The sequence below is a fragment of the Cervus canadensis genome, chromosome Y (genome assembly GCF_019320065.1).
Source record: "Cervus canadensis isolate Bull #8, Minnesota chromosome Y, ASM1932006v1, whole genome shotgun sequence".
Taxonomy (NCBI): Eukaryota; Metazoa; Chordata; class Mammalia; order Artiodactyla; family Cervidae; genus Cervus; species Cervus canadensis.
The window spans coordinates 98,511-111,276 of NC_057420.1; positions in this window are offsets into that span (position 1 = coordinate 98,511).

A 12,766-nucleotide genomic window follows, 5' to 3' on the forward strand; every position below is an offset into this window, starting at 1 on the left:
AGGTTCCTCTGTCCATGGGGATTCTCCAGGCAAGAATACTGGAGTCGGTTGCCAAGTTCTCCTCCAGGGAATATTCCTCACCCAGACATGGAATTTGCATCTGCTATGGCTCCTGCATTGCAGGCAGATACTTTACCGCTGACCCAACATATGTGTAGTGTACAAGAACCCCCCTTTAATTATGAAGATTCATAATCATTGAAAAGTAAAGATGAAGAACCCCAAGGAAGAATTCATCTTTTACCAATTAATAATAAGAAAAAAACCTTCATTTTATTTTTCTTTCATTTTTTTGTGACAGTCTTTTTCCTAACGCATAGCTTCTCTTTATATCTTCTTACTGCGTATAAATAACTACCTTTAAGATTTCTTACAAACCAGATATCTGTCTTGAATAAATTCCCTAATTTTTTTGTTCATATGAGGATATCTATTTCTCCTTTATTTTTGAAGGATGATTTTCCCAGACATACGAGCTAAGTTCAGTGGTTTTCTTAAAGACAAATTTTTATTTATTCATGCACCATGAATTTACCCATTAAAGTGTATAATTCATTGATTTGTAAATTCTTCATAGGTTGCATAACCATAACCACTGCCTCATTCTGGAATATTTTCACCTGTCTCAAGGGAAATACTGTCCAGTTGTCAGGCATTTTCCATTTCCCCCTTCATCTGGGCCCTGGCATCCACTCCTCTATTTCCTGTCTTTAGACAATTATGTAATCTGGGCATATTCATAAATTTGAACAGAATAATGCAATATGCAGCATTTTGTGCCTGGCTTCTTTTAATTAACATAATCATTTCAGAGCTATAACATGTTATAACATGTATCAGAACTCTATTCATTTGATGGCCAATTAATATTTCATTGCATGTTTTATTTATTCTATAACCAGCTGATGGACATTTGGGTCATTTCAATGTTTCTTTCTTTTATTTTTTAAATTTATTTATTTTAAAACTTTATTTTTAATTTAATGGCTTTAAAATAAAATTTAAATAACATTTTAGTGTAAAGGCTTTACAGTATTTTGTTTTCTTTGAAACCTCAACAGGAATCAGCCATAGGTATACATACATCCCCTCCTCTTGAACCTCCCTCACATTTCCCTCCCCATTCCAACCCTTTAGGTTGATACAGAGCCCCTGTTTGAATTTCCTGTGACATATAGCAAATTCCTGCTGGCTTTCTCTTTTACGTATGGTAATGTAAGTTTCCATGTTACTCTCTCCGTACATCTCACCCTCTCCTTCCCACTACCCATGTCCATTATTCTGTTCTCTATGTCTGTTTCTCAATTACAGCCATTCAAATAAATTCTTTGGGAACTTTTTTTTTTTTTTTTTAAAGATTCCTCACATATACATTAGTATGCAATATTTATCTTTTTCTTTCTGACTTACTTCACTGCATATAATGGGCTCTACGTTCATCTGCCTCATTAGAACTGACTGAATTCTGTTCCTTTTTATGACTGAGTAATATTCCACTGAAGACTGGCTTTTTCCAGTCCTGTGGTCAGTTTTCTTTACAATCCCAGAGAATGACAATGCCAAAGATTGTTCAAACTACAGCATGACTGAACTCATATCAGACGCTAGCAAAGTAATGCTCAAAATTCTGCAAGCGAAGACTTCAACAGTATGTGAACCAGGAACTTCCAAATGTTCAAGCTGGACTTAGAAAAGGCAGAGGAACTAGACCTCAAATTGCCAACATCCATTGGTTCATAGAAAAAGCAAGGAATTCCAGGAATATGTCTACTTCTGCTGTATTGATTCCACCAATATCTTTGATGATGTATATCACTGCAAACTGTGGAAAATTCTTCAATTGATGGGAGCACCAGGCCCCCTTACCTTCATTCTGAGAAATCTGTATGCAGGTCAAGAAGCCGTGGTTATAACCAGACATGGAACAACAGTCTGGATCCAATTTGGGAAAGGAGAATGTCAAGGCTGTATATTGTCACCCTACTTATTTAACTTATAGGCAAACTATATCATGTGAATGCTGGAAGGATACATCATGTGAATGGATGAAGCACAAGCTGGAATCAAGATTTTTAGGAGAAATATCAATAACCTGAGATAATCAGAGGACACCAATCTTATGGAACAAAGTGAAGAGAAACCAAAAAGCCTCTTCATGAAACTGAAAGACAGTGGAAATCTGGCTTAAAACACAACATTCAAAAAACTAAGATCATGACATCCAGTCACATCACTTCATGGCAAATAGCTGGGGAAACAATGGAAACAGTGACAGACTTTATTTTGGGGCACTCTGAAATTTCTGCAGATGGTGACTACAGCCATGAAATTAAAAGATGCTTGCTCCTTGGAAGAAAAACTATGGCCAAACTAGACAGCATATCAAAAAGTAGAGACATTGCACTTCTTTATGAATTGAAAGTTTGTGGCAACCCTGTGTTGAATGAGTCTGGTAATTCTCACGGTGTTTCAGACGTTTTTTATTAGTATTACGTTTGTCATAGTGATCTGTGATCAGTGACCTTTCATGTCACTATTTCAAAAAGATTGACTTGCTCAGATGATGGTTAGCATTTGTCTTAATCAATAAAGTATTTTAAAGGTTAAAAAAAAAAAAGTAGAGACATTACTTTGCTGACAGCTGTTCATGTAGTCAAATTTATGGTTTCCCAAGCAGTCAAGTATGGATGTGAGAGTTGGACTGTAGAGAAATCTGAGGGCCAAATAAGTGGTGTTTTTGAATTGTGGTGTTAAGAAGCCTAGTGAGAGTCCCTTGGACTGCAAGGAGATCAAAACAGTCAATCCTGAAGGAAATCAGTCCTGAATATATGTTGAAAGGACTGATGCAGGAGCTGAAGCTCCAATACTTTGGCACCTGGTATGAAGAACTGATTCATTGGTAAAGACCCTCATGATGCTGGGAAAGATTGAATGCAGAAGCAGAAGGGGAAGACAGAGGTTGAGATGGTTGGATGGCATCATCAACTCGATGGAGATCACGTTTAGCAATCTCCGGAAGTTGTTGATGAACAGGGACAGGGAAGCCTGACGTGTGGTGTGCCATGACATTGCAAATAGTTGGATATGTCTGAGTGACTAAGCTGAATATTCGATTCTGTCACAACTTCTTTAGGCACTCATCTGTCAATGGACATCTAGGTTTTCTTCATCTTCTAGCTATTATAAATAGTGTTGCAATGAAGACTGATACATACATGTCTTTTTCAATTTCGGTTTCCTCAGGGTATATGCCTAGGAGTGTGATTGCTGAGTCATATGGTGGCTTTATTCCTAGTTTTTTTTTTTTTTTTTTCTCTTAAAGAATCTCCATAATGTCTTCCATAGTGGCTGTATCAATCTACATTGCCACCAACAGTGCAAGAGAATTCCCTTTACTTCACACCCTCTCCTGAGTTTATTGTTTGTAGACTTAAATGATGAGCATTCTGACTGTTGTGATGTGATATCTCATTGTGGTTTAGATTTACATTTCTTTAATAATGAGCCATGAAATTAAAAGACGCTTATTTCTTGGAGGGAAAGTTATGACCGACCTAGATAGCATATTAAAAAACAGAGACATTATTTTGTCAACAAAGTTCCATCTAGTCAGTGCTATGGTTTTTCCAGTGGTCATGCATGGAGGTAAGAGTTGGACTGTGAAGAAAGGTGAGCACCGAAGAATTGACGCTTTTGAAGTGTGGTGTTGGAGAAGACTCTTGAGAGTCCCTTGGACTGCTAGAAGACCCAACCAGTACATCCTAAAGGAGATCAGTCCTGGGTGTTCCTTGGAAGGACTGATGCTGAAGCTGAAGCTCCAATACTTTGGTCACCTCATGTGAAGTGTTGACTCATTGGGAAATACCCTGATGCTGGGAGGGATTGGGAGTGGGAGGAGAAGGGGACAACAGAGGATGAGATGGCCGGATGGCATCACCGATCCGATGGACATGAGTTTGAGTGGACTCTGGGAGTTGGTGATGGACAGGGAGGCCTGGTGTCCTGCAATTCATGGAACTGCAAAGAACTGGACACGACTGAGCGATTGAACAGAACTGAATAATGAGAGATATTGAGCATCTTCTCATGTGTTTGTTAGAGCTCTGTATGTCTTCTTTGGAGAAATGACTGTCTATGTCTTTTTCCCAATTTTTGATTTTCCCATTTTTTGATTAGGTTGTTTCATTTTTTCTGCTATTGAGTTGTATGAGCTACTTTTATATATTGGAAATTAATCCTATATCAGTTGTTGCATTTGCTACCATTTTCTCGCATTCTGAGGGCTGTCGTTTCTCTTTGCTTATGGTTTCCCTTACTTTGAAACTGGTTTTAAGTTTAATCAGGTCCCATTCATTTACTTTTGTTTTTATTTCCACTACTTTAGGTTGTGAGTTGTAGGAGATCTTGCTTTGGCTCATGTTATCGACTGTTCTGCCTATGTTTTCCACTAAGAGTTTTACATTTTCTAGTCTTACATTTATGTCTTTAATCCATTTTGAGTTTGTCTTTGTGTATGGTGTTAGGAAGTGTTCTAATTTTATTCTTTTACATGGATCTGTCCAGTTTTCCTGGCACCTCTTATTGAAGGGTCTTTCTTTGTCCCATTGTATATTCTTGCTTTCCTTGTCAAAAATAAGTTACACATTGGTGCATGGGTTTATTTCTGGGCTTTCTATCTTGTTCCATTCATCTGGATTTCTGTTTCTGTGCCAGTACCATACTTTCTTGATAATTGTAGCTTTGTAGTATAATCTGAATTCAGGAAGGTTGATTCCTCCTGCTCCATTCTTCTTTCCCAGAACTGCTTTGGCTATTCAGGATCTTAGGAGTTTCCATAGGAATTGTGATTTTTTTTTTTTTTTTTCTTTTTTCCTTCTAGCTCTGTGAAAAATGTCATTGGTAATTTGATTGTGTTCATGGTGAATCTGCAGAGTGCATTTGGTAGTATAGTCATTTTCGCAATATTGAGTCTTCCTACTCAGGAACATGGAATATCTCTCCATCTGTTTATGTTGTCTTTAATTTCTTTCATCAGTGTCTTATAGTATTTTGTAAACAGTTTTTTGTTTGTTTGTTTGTTTGTTTTTGTCTCCTTAGGTAAGTTTTTCCTAGATATTTTATTTATTTATTTTCTTCAATGGTAGATGGGATTGATTCCTTTCTTTTTCTTTCTGATTTTTCATTGTGGTATATAAGAATTCAAGTGATTTCAGTGTTTCAATTTTGTATCCTGAGACTTTGCTCAATTCGCTGATTAGCTGTAGTAATTCTCTGATAGTATATTTAGGGCTGTCTATGTACAGGACCATGTCATCTACAAAAAGTGAGAATTTTATTTCTTGTTTTCCGAACTATCACTGATTTTTTTTTTTTTTTTCCCTTCTCTGATTGCTGTAGCTAGGGCTTCCAAAACTATGCTGAATAATAGTGATGAAAGTAGACACCCTTGTCTTGTTTTATATATTAAGAGGAGCACTTTCAGTGTTTCACCATTGAGAATAAGGTTTGCTTTGGACTTTTCACATATGGACTTTACTAAGTGGACTTAAGCTCCTTCTATGTCCATTTTTGAAGAGTTTTAATCATAAATGGGCGTTGAATTATTTCAAGGGCTTTTAATGCATCTATTGAGATGATCATATGGTTTTTATCCTTGCATTGTTTAATATAGTGTATCCCATTGATTGATTTGCATGTATTGAAGAATCCTTGCATCCCTAGAATAAACTTAAATTGAACATGTTGTATCAGCTTTTTGATATGTTGTTGAATTCTGTTAGCTAAAATTTTGTTGAGGATGTTTGCATCTATGTTCCTCAATGATATTGGCCTGTAGTTTTCTCTTTGGGTTTGTCTTGGTCTAGTGTTGGTATCAGGGTGATGGTGGCCTCATAAAATGAATTTGGAAGTTTTCCTTCCTCTGCAAGTTTCTGAGTTTTAGAAGGATAGACATTAGCTTATCACTAATTCACCTGTGAATCATCTACTCCTGGGAGTTTTTGTTTTTGTTTTTTTCTGGGAGATTTTTTAATCACAGCTTCTATTTAGAGCTTATAATCAGCTTATCCATAATTTCTATTTTTTCCTGGTTCAATTTTGGAAGATTGAGTTTTTCTAAGAATATGTCCATTTCTTCCTGGTTACCCATTTTATTGCTGTAGAGTTTTAAATAATAGTCTCTCACAATCCTTTGTATTTCTGCATTGTCTGTTGTAACCTGTCCTTTTTCATTTAATTTTGTAGGTTTGATTTTTCTCTGATTTTCTTTATGACTCTGCTCAACATTTCTCAATTTTGCTTATCTTCTCAAATAACCAGCTTTTAGATTTATTAATCTTTACCATTGTTACTTTTATTTCTTTTATTTCTATGTCTGCTTGTATCTTTATGATTTCTTTTCTTCTTCTAATTTTGGGTTATTTTTTGTTCTTTTTCCAGTTGTCTCAGGTGTCAAGTTAGGTTCTCTATTCAATATTTTTTCTTGTTTCTTGAGGTAGGTATATATTGGTGTAAACATCCCTCTTAGAACTGCTTTTGCTGCATCTCATAGGTTTTGAGTTATCATGTTTTGTCACTTGTTTCTAGGAATTTTTTTTATTTCCCTTCTGATTTCTTCAGTAACCTGTTGGTTATTTAATAATGTTTTGTTTAATCTCCATGTGTTTGTGTTTCTTACAGTGTTTTTCTTATAATTGACATCAAGTTTCATAGTGTTGTGGTCGGAGAATGTACTTGATATCATTTCAATTTTCTTAAAATTACGGAGGCTTGATTTGTGGCCAAGCTATGGTCTATCCTGGAGAATGTTCCATGTGCACTTGAGAAGAAGGTGCATTCTTCTGTATTTGGATGACATGTCCTGAGGATATCAATGAGATCCATCTCATCTAATATATTACTTAAAAATTGTGTTTCCTTATTAATTTTCTGTTTTGATGATCAGTCCATTGGTGTTAATGGGATGTTAAAGTCTCCTAATATGATTATGTTGCTGTCAATTTATCTTTTTCTGTTAGTGTTTGACTTATGTATTGAAGTATTTCTACGTTGGGTGCGTAGATATTTACATTTGTAAATATTGCATCAGGTGGCCAAAGAATTGGAGCTTCAGCTTCAGCATCAGTCGTTTCAAAGAATATTAGGGACTGATTTTCTTGGAATTGACTGATTCCATACCCTTGCAGTCTAAGGGACTCTCAAGATTCTTCTCCAGCACCACAGTTCAAAAGCATCAATTTGTAGTCACTCAGCTTTCTTTATAGTCCAACTCTCACATCCATACATGAATACTGGTAAAAGCACTGTTTTGACTAGGCAGTCCTTTGTTGGCAAAGTATTTTGTCTGCTCTTTAATATGTTGTCTATATTGGTCATAGCTTTACTTCCAAGCTTTTCTTCCAAAAACACTTCCAAGCTTTTCTTCCAAGGAGCAATCATCTTTTAATTTAATGGCTGCAGGCACCTACTGCAGTGATTTTGCCCCCCCCACCCCCAAAATAAATTTTGTCACTGTTTCCATTGTTTCCCCCATCTATTTGTCATTCTATTTGCCATGAAGTGATGGGACTGGATGGCATGGTCTTAGTTTTCTTAATGTTGAGTTTTAAGTCGACATTTTAAATCTCCTCTTTCATTTTCATCAAGAGTCTCTTTAGTTCTTCACATTCTGCCTTAAGGGTGGTGTCACCTGCATATCTGAGGTTATTGATATTTCTCTTGGCAATCTTGATTCCAGCTTGTGCTTCATCCAGCCCAGAATTTCACATGATGTCCTGCTTATAAGTTAAATAAGTAGGGTGATGAAATACAGCCTTGATGTATTCCTTTCCTTATTTGCAACCAGTCTGTTGTTCCATGTCCAGTTCTAATCATTGCGTCTTGACCTGCATACAGATTTCTCAGGAGACAGGTCACGTGTTCTGGTATTTCCGTCTCTTGAAATATTTTCCACAGTTTTTTGTGTTCCACACAATCAAAGTCTTTGGCATAGTCAATAAAGCAGAAGTAGATGTTTTCTCTGGAAATTTCTCGCTTTTTCTGATGATCCAGTGGATGTTGGAAATTTGATTTCTGGTTCCTCTGGCTTTTCTAAATCCAGCTTGAACAACTGGAAATTCATGGTGCATGTACGGTTGAGCCTGGCTTGGAGAATTTTGAGCATTGCTTTGCTAGGATGAGATGAGTACAATTGTGTGGTAGTATGAACATTCTTTGGCATTGAACTGAGAATGGAACTTGTCCAGTCCTGTTGCCACTGCTGAGTTTTCCAAATTTGCTGGCATATTGAGTGCAGCAATTAAACAACATATTCTCTCAGGAATTGAAAGAGCTCAACTGGAATTCCATCACCTTCATTAACTTTGTCTGTTCTGATGATTCTTAAGGCCCACTTTACTTCTCATTCCAGAATGTCTGGATCTAGGTCAGTGACCACACCATAGTGGTCATCTGCATCATGAAGATATTTTTTGTATATTTCATCTGTATATTGTTGCCACCATTTCTTAGTATCTTTTGCTTCACCTAGGTCCATACCATTTTTGTCCTTTATTGTGCCCATCTTTACATGAAATTTTCCCTTGGTATCTCTAATTTTCTTGAAGAGTTCTCTAGTCTTTCCCATTCTATTGTTTCCCTCTGTTTCTTTGCACTGATCATGGAGGAAGACTTTCTTATCTCTCCTTGCAATTCTTTGGAACTCTGCATTCAAATGGGGTGTATCTTTCATTTTCTCCTTTGTCTTTTGCTTCTCTTCTTTTCTCAAGTACCTATAAGACCGCCTCAGATAATCATTTTATGTTTTTGCATTTCTTCTTCTTAGGGATGGTCTTGATCACTGTCTCCTGTACAATGTCAAAAAAAAAAAAAAACCCATCCATAGTTCTTCAGGGACTCTGTCTATGAGATCTATTCACTTGAATCTATCTTTCACTTTCAGTGTATAATCATAAGGGATTTGATTTAGTTCATGCCTGAAAGGTTTAGTGGTTTTCCCTAGTTTCTTCAGTTTAATTGTGAATTCAGCAATAAGGTGTTCAGCACATAGATATTTACAATTGTTATATCTTCTGTTTGGATTGATCCCTTGATCATTATGTTGTGTATTTTCTTATCTTTTGTAGAATTCTTATTTTAAGGTCTATTTGTCTGATATGTGGATTGCTGCCCCAGCTTTCTTTTGCTTTCCATTTGCATAGAATATATTTTCCCATTCTCTCACTTTCAGTCTATATATGTCTTTATGTCTGAAGTGTGCTTCTTGTAAAGAGCATATATTTGGGTCTTGTTTTTGCACCCACTCAGCCAGTCTGTGTCTTTTGGATGGAGCATTTAATCAGTTCACATTTAAAGTAACTATCAAGTTACCAAATTTTTCACAGAATTTGAAGAAATAATTTCACAATTTGTATGGAAATACAAAAAAACCTCCAATATCCAAAGCAATATTGAGAAAGAGAAATGGAATTGGAGGAATCAACCTGCCTGACTTCAAACTATACTATCAAGCTGCAGTCATCAAGACAGTATGGAACTGGCACAAAGACATACACATAGATCAAAGCAACACAGTAGAAAGCCCAGAGATAAATCCATGCACCCATTGACACTTTACTTTGAAAAAGAATGCAAGAATATATAACGGAGAAAAGACAGATCTCTTTAACAAGTGGTGCTGGAAATACTGGTCAACCACTTGTTAAAGAATGGAAATAGAACACAAAATAAAATAAACTCAGGGTGGATTAAAGATCTAAATGAAAGACCAAAAATTATAAAACTTGTAGAGGAAAACATAGGCAGGAAACTCTCTGACATAATTCACAGCAGGACTCTCTATGACCCAACTCTGACAGTAATGGAAATAAAAACAAAAATAAACAAATCAAGCCTAATTAAACTTAAAAACTTTTGCACAACGAAGAAAACTATAATGAAGGTGAAAAGGCAGCTATCACAATGGGAGAAAATAACAGCAAATAAAGACACTGACAAAGAGTGTACCTCAAAAATATACAAGCAGCTCATGCAGTGCAACACCAGAAAAGGAAACCACCGAATCAAAAACTGTGTCAAAGAACTAAATGACATATCTTCAATGAAAACAAATAGATGGCTATCAAACACATGAAAAGATGCTCAACATCATTATCAGAGAAATACAAATCAAAACCACAATGAGGTACCATCTCATGCCAGTCAGAATGGCTGCTATGAAAATGCCTATAAACAAAAAATGCTAGAGAGGGTGCAGAGAAAAGGGAACCCTCTTACACTGTTGGTGGGAATGCAAACTTGTACAGTCACTATGGAGAAGAGTGTGGAGGTTTCTTAAAAAACTGGAAATAGAGCTGCTATATGACCCAGCAATCTGACTGCTGGGCATACACACCAAGGAAACCAGAAATGAAAGAGACACATGTACCCCAATATTCATCTCAGAACAGTTTACAATAGCTAGGACATGGAAGCAAACTAGATGTCCATGAGCAGAACAACGGATAAGAAAGCTGTAGTACATACACACAATGGAATATTACTCAGCTATTAAAAGCAATGCATTTGAATCAGATCTAATGAGGTGGATGAAACTGGAGCCTATTTTACAGAGTGAAGTAAGTTAGAAAGAAAAACTCAATACAGTATATTAACACATATATATGGAATTTAGAAAGATGGTAAGGAATACCCCATATGTGAGACAGCAAAAAAGACACAGAGATAGAGAACAGACTTTTGGACTCTGTTGGAGAAGGTGACGGTGGGATGATTTGAAAGAATAGCATTGAAACTTATATATTACCATCTGTGAAACAGATCACCAGTCTGGGTTCGATGCATGAGACAGGGCACACAGGGCCAGTGCACTGGGTCGACCCTGAGACCTGGGATGGGGAGGCAGTTGTGAGGGGGTTTCATGATAAGGGACACATATACACCCATGGCTGATTCATCTCAACATATTGGTTAAACAACTATAATATTGTAAAGTAATTAGCCTCCAATTAAAATAACTAAAATAATTGAAAAGAAAAAAGAAAAAGTCTAGAGTCGAGGTTAAAGTCTCCAAAATACAACATTGTGAGTACAAAACAAAATCAATCACAAAAATTACATATATGAAATTTGCTTTAAAAAGCATGGTCTATTTTTTTGTAAGGTAATAGTAGGTGATAAAAATGAAAATTAAAAGAGTAATAACTTAAAAATAAAACTTTAAAAGTTAATAATAGTAAAGTTATATGTGGGAATTTCTCTGGAGCTGTTGTGGGTTGTGTGGGCTCAGTTCAGTTGCAGAAAACTCCTTGTTCCAGACTGTACTTCTCAGGCTCTATAGGCCCCTTCCAATGCTTAGTCAGTGCTAACTACATGGTTTTAATCTCTTTCACATGTCACTCCCAGGGTGGGTCCCTCTTCTTTGTTTCTTTTGGCTTCCTCTCTTTGCAAATCTCTTCAGTGTCTAAATTCTGCCCTGACACAATGGGGTGAAGGTGGCCACTTATTTAGGCTCATTTATTCAATTGTGTTGTGGGGAGCAGAAGAACACTGCAAACAAATATCACTGACCTGTATGTGGGACATGCTTACAATTTATGGACCACACTGGATTTACTCCAGCTCACTGTTGCCTGTGCTTTCCAGGTCTACACTGCTCAGGCTTCAAGTTGCTCTGCAGGGATACTGTCTACAGCGGGCCCTGCATTTCATGCATTTCCCAGGTCTAACCTGCTCAGGTTCAGGTTCTTGGGTACTCCTCAAAGGCACAGACTAGGTTGGGCATGCCTTTTGTGCCCCTCCCATGTCCAAGTACCTCAGGCAAACTTGTGCTTGGCGAACAGACTCTCCAGGTGGGCTGTGCATCTTAATTACCTCCCCTATATGGGCTGCTCAATTTCCTGGGTGCACTGAGAGAGCATCATCTCAGGTGTGTCATGTATCTCCTCTGGGGAACTGATTTCAGGCTGTGACCCTCCTAGCAGATGTCAACAGTCCAGGATCCCAGGAAGACATAGTTAGCAACTGGGAGCCTGCTCATAGTTTGGTGGAGGATGCCCGTCTCTGGGCCAGAGACTGCCCTTTGCTTTCTGGCTCTGGCTGTCAAACACCTGCCAATGGTGGGGGTGTGGGGGATGGTGACGGGCCTCTGGGCAGCCAGCTAGCTCTCCTTTGTTATTCGCTCAATACTTTGTTCTCTTTTCTAAGAGAAAGCCCTGCCTTTCTGGGTGCCTGGTGTCTTCCGCTAGTGTTCAGAATTGTTTTGTGGAAGTTTACTCAGCATTCAAGTGATCTTTTCATGAATTTTGGGGGGAGAAAGTGGTCTCCCTGTCCTATTCCTCTGGCATCTTGCGATTGCTGCCGCCTTGCCCTGGATCTTGTCTAAGTATCCATTCAGCCAGTCTGGGCCTTTAGCTTGGCGCATTTATTACATTTACATCTAATGTAATTACTGATATATATGTTCCTATTACCATTTTCTTAATTGTTTAGGATTGACTTGGTAGATCTTATTTCTTCTCTTGTATTTCTTGACTATGTAAGTCCCTTTAACATTTGTTGTAAAGCTGGTTTTGTGGTTGTGAATTCACTTACCTTTGGAGTGTCTGAAATGCTTTTAATTTCCCCACTAATTTTGAATGAGATCCTTGCTGGGTACTGTAATACTGGATGTAGATTTTTCCCTTTCAGTGCTTTAAATATATCCTGCCATTCGCTTCTGGCCTGCAGCATTTCTGTTGGAAGATCAGCTGTTAAACATATGGGGTTTCCA